The sequence below is a fragment of the Antedon mediterranea genome, chromosome 3 (assembly GCF_964355755.1).
Source record: "Antedon mediterranea chromosome 3, ecAntMedi1.1, whole genome shotgun sequence".
Lineage (NCBI taxonomy): Eukaryota > Metazoa > Echinodermata > Crinoidea > Comatulida > Antedonidae > Antedon > Antedon mediterranea.
The window spans coordinates 33,356,549-33,365,728 of record NC_092672.1 but is presented as its reverse complement, the minus strand read 5'-3'; positions in this window follow the sequence as shown (position 1 = coordinate 33,365,728).

Sequence of the window (9,180 nt, the reverse complement as noted above, 5' to 3'; positions counted from 1 at the left end):
TCATATAGTAAATTGAAATAAAACATAGATTGGGTTCTGTAGTCTCATGCTATATATAATTCTATATATATTAAAACTTTAATGATAAATTAAATGAAATTGTTTTAACAGATGCACAAACGTTTTCATCACAGCAACCAACAGCTTCTACGCCGTTTACAACAACGTTTGTATCGTTTACAACAGAATCAGGAACAACGTTGCAGCAAACCACTATTGAGACAGACACAACAACTGTAGAACCAACAACGTTTCTACCGTTTACCACAGAATCAGGCACAACGTTAAAGCAAACCACTGTTGAGACAAATACAACATCTGTAGAACCAACAACGTGTCCATCGTTTACAACAGAATCAGAAACAACGTTACAGCAAACCACTGTTGAGACAGATACAACAACTGTAGAACCAACAACGTTTGCATCTACAACTGAACCAAGAACAGCATTACAGAAAACCACCGTAGAGACAGAAACAGCTACTGTAGAGCAAACAACGTTGCCATCGTTTACAACAGAATCAGGAACAACGTTGCAGCAAGCCACTGTTGAGACAGATACAACAACTGTAGAACCAACAACGTTTGCATCTACAACTGAACCAGGAACAACATTACAGAAAACCACCGTAGAGACAGAAACAGCAACTGTAGAGCAAACAACGTTGCCATCGTTTACAACAGAATCGGGAACAACGTTGCAGCAAGCCACTGTTGAGACAGACACAACAACTGTAGAACAAACAACGTTTGCATCTACAACAGAATCAGGAACAACATTGCAGCAAACCACTGTTGAGACAGACACAACAGCTGTAGAACAAACAACGTTTGCATCTACAACAGAATCAAGAACAACGTTGCAGCAAACCACTGTTAAGACAGACACAACAACTGTAGAACCAACAACGTTTGCATCTACAACAGAATCAGGAACAACGTTGCAGCAAGCCACTGTTGAGACAGACACAACAACTGTAGAACAAACAACGTTTGCATCTACAACAGAATCAGGAACAACGTTGCAGCAAACCACTGTTGAGACAGACACAACAGCTGTAGAACAAACAACGTTTGCATCTACAACAGAATCAAGAACAACGTTGCAGCAAACCACTGTTAAGACAGACACAACAACTGTAGAACCAACAACGTTTGCATCTACAACAGAATCAAGAACAACGTTGCAGCAAACCACTGTTAAGACAGACACAACAACTGTAGAACCAACAACGTTTGCATCTACAACAGAATCAGGAACAACGTTGCAGCAAACCACTGTTGAGACAGACACAACAGCTGTAGAACAAACAACGTTTGCATCTACAACAGAATCAAGAACAACGTTGCAGCAAACCACTGTTAAGACAGACACAACAACTGTAGAACCAACAACGTTTGCATCTACAACAGAATCAGGAACAACGTTGCAGCAAGCCACTGTTGAGACAGACACAACAACTGTAGAACAAACAACGTTTGCATCTACAACAGAATCAGGAACAACGTTGCAGCAAACCACTGTTGAGACAGACACAACAGCTGTAGAACAAACAACGTTTGCATCTACAACAGAATCAGGAACAACGTTGCAGCAAACCACTGTTGAGACAGATATAGCAACTGTAGAACAAACAACGTTTACATCTACAACAGAATCAGGAACAACGTTGCAGCAAACCACTATTGAGACAGATACAACAACTGTAGAGCCAACAACGTTTGTATCTCCAACAGAACCAGGAACAGCATTACAGAAAACCACCGTAGAGACAGAAACAGCAACTGTAGAGCAAACAACGTTGCCATCGTTTACAACAGAATCAGTAACAACATTACAGCAAACCACTATTGAGGCAGACACAACAACTGTAGAATCAACAGTATCAGGAACCACGTTGCAACAAGCCACTTTTGAGATAGATACAACTTTAGGACTAACAAGTACGTTTCCATCGTTTACAACACCAGATACGAGGACATCAGAACCATTGGCAACTAAATGTTTGTATTATTTTTCTTATTCTTAACTCTGATGCCAAATCAATGAAACTAGTTTTAGCATCCTCCTATATATAATTTATGTACAGTATGTTATTATTTGTGTTATTCTAATGCGTCTACACATGAAATAATAAAATTTAAAATAACGTTTTTATTTATGATGAGAGAGTGTGCTCACGTTATTCTTGGAATAAATACTGAGTATGTTTATTAAAAATAGATAACATCCCACCAACAATCGAATGCCCCAGTGACATATCATCGACGGACCCATCTCCTGATTGGATAATACCAATAGCAAACGATGATGAAACACCGCCACCATCGGTTTATTGTACCAGTAAACCGGGAGAATCTTATCAAACTGGATCGATCACAAAAGTTATATGCACCACAACTGATGTTGTCAGACAGACGGATACTTGTTCATTTTATATAACTATAGGTAAGTCTTTCGATTCTACAACCCTGCACAGTTTAAAATTAAGCTACTTGTGTTATTATTTTCGTTGCCCAACACTTGAAGTTGAACCAGCTGATTTCCTAAATATTATTATAACAATCGCAATTATTTATATTCTGAAATTGTTGATATTATAGAAACTGGTCTATCTACACAAATAAAAAACCTGACACAGGTAAGTTTTTGATTATCGTCTCCTCATATTTAGTTACGTTTGTAAACAATAATCTAGAAACTCAAAAACGTGCGTTTCTTTTAACAACTATTTTTTTATAGACTTGTCAAAAGCTTTTGATGTCATTAATCATAAAATTCTTCTTGGTAAATTATTTAATTATGGCATTAGAGGAATTGCATTAAACTGGTTTGAAAGTTATTTAGTAAACCGTAAACAGTATGTTGCGTTAGGCTCATTTAAATCATCAGTGGAGGCTGTAAATTGCGGAGTGCCTCAAGGGTCGGTTTTAGGACCAGTACTATTTTTTAATTTATGTAAATGATCTTTCTAGATCAAGTGACACTCTGAAAGTCATATCCTTTGCTGATGATACTACGATTTTGTTTTCTCATTCTGATATCAATGTCTTATATAACACCGTTAACACTGAACTAAATAAAATGACTGACTGGTTCATCTCAAATAAGCTTATTGTTAATGTACAGAAAACTAATTACATTTTATTTCGTACTCAACAAAGACAAATTGATTTCTCTAATCTTAATATTTACATTAACAATAATATTATTGAACGTAAACCCGAAGTACTATTCCTCGGAGTTTATCTACATGAATACTTGAGATGGACCAGTCATCAAGCGTATGTATCTAAAAAGATATCTAAAGTAATTGGCATCCTTTGTAAATTAAGACACTTTTTTCCACAACATATCTTACTCTTGTTATATAACACCCTTATACAACCTCATCTTCTTTATTGCAACATTATTTGGGCAGCCGACTACCCATCAAATTTAGAAAAACTTAATAAACAAATTAAACGTGCTGCCCGTATTATTACTTTCTCTCACTATCTCGCCCCTTCCCAACCTTTACTTAAAAAACTCAATATTCTTAGTCTACATGATCTATTTACAACACAAATTGCTTCCTTTGACAATGTCTAATCTATTAAGTCATCATACAAAATCACACAAGTACTATTTACGTATCGACAATAAATTTCAGCATCTTGATGTACCTCCTTTTAGACTGAGAATTTACGAATATTTTGTTTCTGTTTCAGGACCGCGAATCTGGAATGATCTTGATGATAAACTAAAGCATTTTAAATCTCTTTATACTTTTCGTAAAAATGTTTAAAAATATCTTATTTCTTTATACTAATTTTAATATTATTATGATTGTAGTACACTGAAAGTATCTATTTTTATTTCATCGTTTTTGTTTTTTTTTATTATTTTATGTAATAAATTGTATTAGTTTAAATGTATGTGTATTGTTTCTGGGGTCTTTCTCGAGACAAGAAACTTGTTTTCTTCTAGAGAAGACCCCAAATGATGGCTTTTTAGTATGTTTTCATTTATGTACACACCTATAATTATATTATACTGTATAATGCCATTGTTGAATAAATAAATGTTTTTTGAACTTGATTATTATTGTCAATAGAGTGGTGTCAGTGAAGATAATGTAGAAGAGGTTGCAGTTGAGCTTGAGGAAATAGTAGAGAAAACAGCAGACGCTGGTGACCTTCAGCCTGCTGATATACAAGAAGTATCCGTAGCTTTGGGAAAAATAACTGATATTGAATCAACAAACGAAATTGTAAGTTAAAAAACATAAAATTGATCCTCAGAACACATCATGCTTGATATTGTCCTATTAACCGCATGGAAAATATGCCATTTGAAATTAGTTAGATTAAGAAGTATATCAAAAGCCTTTTGGGCACATCATACTGTGATATGGCTGTGATTCCAGGTCACGGATGCTGTAGTCGATACTGTAGATGCAGTGCTCTCATCTGATTCATCAGACACTGATCTCCCTCTTGAGACAACCTCTGCCATCCTTGAGTCTTTGGAGCAACAAATTAGTACCGCAGCCACTGATGGTCAGAATTACACTCAAAATGAAGAAACGCTGTCTGTGCAGACTTTAAGTTTTGACTCTGATAATCTTAGACATGATGTGGTATTCACTGCGAAACAAGATAAGAAAGAAACTGAAGTGTGCGTTGATGGAAGATGTGGAGATTACCAATCCATAACTTTACCACGTGATCTGCTAACACACAGTACGTACAGGATAATTTTAAGTTACTTACTGAGTTTTTACTTTGATAAGCTTAGACATGATATTTTATTCATGGGGAAGAAGATCAAAGAAAAACTGAAGTTTGTGTTAATTAACGTTGTAGCTTCTATCACCAGTCTATCAAAATACCACGTGATCTGGTTGAATTTAGACAATTGTATAGTAGGCCTACCTCTACATAATTATACACACTCATTAAATACAGTTTCAATTACGCGAAAGTACTAGTGTTAATGCTACTGTATGCAAAAATTACTACAGTACAGTATATGTTGTTGTACCATGATACACATTTATTATTTTAAACAGATACACTGTTGTCAAACGTGAGTTTTACATCATATTACAATTCAAAATTGTTCCAGTCATCTAGTTCTGGAAATCTCAACCTATCCGATGTTATTCTATCAGCAACTGTGTATGACGACAGCCTTCCACCCGTGTTTGAAGAACCTGTTAAAATTGTCTTCAATATTCCTAAGGTACAGTGTTTATGTTTTTTTATTTTTGAGATGCGTTTTAGGTTAACCCGCACACATTCTCTCAAGCTTGGTTAGCTTGACCAATCACAAGGGTCAGTTTGGATGATCCATAAGTTTGTCAAATTACTCATACGCGCTTACGCTATTGGGTTGCGTCTAATTGGGAATCAAGCTAACCACCACCAAGTATTTGCATATGTTTTATTTTGAGCAGGCTTATGCAAATCAAAATGCTACCTGTGTGTTTTGGAATACAACTCTTAACGACTTTGGTGATTGGTCAGAAGAGGGATGCACGCTTATTGGTATGGACGACAACGATGGCAGTATTATATGTAACTGTACACATCTTACAAATTTTGCAATTTTATTTGTAAGTTTCACGTTTCTTTTTTCATTTAAGTTAAATTAAAAATCGGTATCAACAATTAAAAAACGTTCGAGTAATTTCATTTCTTTAAAATGTTTTCAGTTTGATAATAAATTGGCGTACACGTTTGAAGTGTTTTTGAACATAGTGACGTATGTAGGATGTGTGATGTCAATATTGTGCCTACTAATGACAATCGTTGTCAGTCTATCAATAAAGTAAGCTACAGTCCTTTTTAAAGCTAATTTGCTCAGGCATAATTAATTACTGAAGTAAAACGTTTACTAAATTGCCTGGACAAAGTTATAGTGTGCTATTCATCCAGGAAAAATTAGGCAATTGAATCATGAATGCTGATGAGCGCACCCAATTCACGTAGTTTAAACATGTCTGGGTGACTATACGAATGACCTAACACTATAGTTTATACACTACGTGTCCAATAACACCAAATACATAACTTTTTCAACAGAACTCTTCGCAAACGTCAACCTCAGAAAATACTGTTAAACCTTTCCATCTCACTAACTTGTCTGTATATCACATTCATATGTGGCATTGATACTGCAACTCCAGAAACTGTAGCTTGTACAACAATAGCTGTATTGTTACATTACTTTCTGTTGACGTCTGTCGCATGGACATCCATGGAAGCAGTCAATATGTATTTGTTATTTGTTAAAGTTTTCAACGTTAAGACCGCCAAGTTTTTGTGGTTTTCAATGATTTTCGCTTGGGGTAAGTACGATATTTGTTTATAGATGTTGGCAGTGATGTTTTGTAATGTTACCGACTTTTTATGATAAATCAATCCTAATCTAATATTTTATGTTTTAATGAATACACAAAATATCCTCAATGACGTCACGAAAGAATACACCTTGATATGCATGATTGATTATGTACTGAATGCACTCACACATTAATATGACACGGTTTACATTGGCGTACCGTGTTATATAATTCGTTTTATCTACCATTGTTATCAAAAAGCCATACATTTACAGGGATAAACTCTAAAAATATGTATCTACTTTTTCTAGGTATTCCGTGCATACCCCCGGTAGTTCTACTAACAATAGATGTGTCTTTCTATGAAAACAATGACTAGTAAGTGTCTTTTAATGCATTCTATCCGATAACATTTATGTGTGTTTTAACAACCTACTAAAACTAACAATGATGAAATTAAATACTATTATGAATTCCAAGTATCCATACTATTATAAAATAAATTAATATATTTTAAATTTAAAACAAGTTTACAGTATGCAACGTCTGCAAAATATCACACATGACAATTTTCTGAGCATGTGCAGTTCGTGCTTGTCTTGATCATTTGCATACAAATAGGACGCGCGAGACTTAATCAGCCAGAATGCCTGAATGACCAATATTCGTTATGCTTCATTGAAAATAAACCTATATAGTACAAATTAATAATAATAATAATAAACTATTGATTTTTAATGACCGTTAATATCTATAGGGCATTGTCTATTGGTCCTTGACTATTTTGGACATTTTCTATTGGACAGGACCATATTAAACTGGAAACTTGACTACTGTACTTTACTATTATTATGACATTACTACTGTACATTTGTTTTTTGTTTTGTTATGTTTTTTTTTTGTTTTTTTTTGGGGGGGGGGGTGGGGTTTCAATGTAAGTTAATTATGTAAGTGTTATCATCATTTACCTTTTATATGTTGTTGTTTATATTTGTATGGACGCACCACCGAAAGGTGTGTGCCACTGATTCTAAAGTGAGTACCAATAAATACTGAAATACTGAAATACTAAAAACTAATTTATATTGTCTTACAGCTGTTATCTCAACACAAAGGAATTCGACGTCTTCATCTACGCTGTTCTTATTCCAATCGCAATTGCCATCTGTTTTAACTCTATTATATTCGTATTGGTTCTTAAAAGTTTATACTGCTCGCGATCTAACACATTGCCGACAAAAGATGTAACTCTAGATGAAATTAAAAAAAGAGTCTTCAACTCTATCGCTATATCGTTCCTCTTAGGCTTTACATGGGTTTTTGGATTTCTGTCTTTTGATAGCAAAGCTGACCATGTATTTCTAATTTTGTTCTGTGTGTTTAATTCTTTCCAGGGAGTTTCAATATTTGTTTTGTTTACGTTCAGACAACAAGAATTTAAAGATGTAAAGAAACGTTACACGAATAGGTACTTACCGCAACAATTATCCAATGTTAATTATTTACATAGAACGGCTACCAACAGTAGGCCTAACAACAGTGTACAATTATCTAATTCAACAGTACCAACTATGACATCTCAGAGAAATCACTTTACTGGTACCTTTACAGCTGAGGTAGAAAATCCAGCATTTGAAAGTAGTGAAGAAGATAATGACCAATACGATAGCTATTTGGTCGAGCGGTTCCATACAAGCACGCCCACATCCGTTTAAACTGCTGCACTTTGTGGAATGGATCAGCATTTTGTAACATTAAACAATCAGTTTGTGTATATGAATACTATTTGTATGAGAATGAAAACCAACTTATAGCTTGCTCCTAATAAATATGCAACTTTTATCAATTTTCAATCTTACAATTGGAATTAGTCTTCCCCAGCAAAGGGAAGGGGGAGAGGGGTGCCTGCCCAATTACCATTTATATTATTGATCGGGTCATTAAAGGATAATGAGAAACAATGCTCTTCTATAGCTAGTTTCAATCCCTCCCACTGTGTGAACTTGCCATTATTTCTGGCTTTCACACCAATCCCACCCTTTTCCACTTATATTCCAAGTTTCCTGGACTTTCTACATTCTCACTCCTGAGGACGATCAAGCATATTGATCGAAACGTCGAGAAACTCAACAGTTCTGTTCAGAACTAATATATCAACAATAAAGGATAATTACAATATTGCGCAATTTTTTTTTCCGTAGTGCAGATTATTGGTACTGGATGATAGTGTCAGTGTTGCAATGTTATTATTCAGAACTTGAACTAAATAAACAGTATACATTCAATGTAAATACATATTTTGTTGATAACATTATTTTGTCGGAATAAACTTATTTACTCTATTGGAGGAAAACCGACAAGAGATTATATAGAAGTCTCCTCTGATTATTATGTTAACAACAATGTTATCTGGTTTTTAAAACTGAATTCACTGAATTATTATAGAAAAACTACGATAAGTCACACGCACACAAAGCTGCTTGATGGGAATTACGATAAAGAGCGTTTCCGCCTGCTATGGTTTCCCTATCAAATACAATCGCTTGTAAATGTTACGTTTTCGCTAAGCGATCGACTACACCGCGTCAATAGTTTTACTAACTGTAACTCCAAAAAAGAGACAGATTTTAAGAATTCAACTTAGATATTTATCTAATCTGTATTTTAATCATTTTCAAGAATTTAATAACCACTACTTAAGATCTGTCTACACTATCAAACTTTATGACAACAAAAATAAAGATCTTCCCATATATGGACATGATGATGTCATATCACTACCATATTTGGTTACATCATTACCATATTTGGGCACATCACACTTTTTTGTCAAACTAGTTTGATAGTGTAG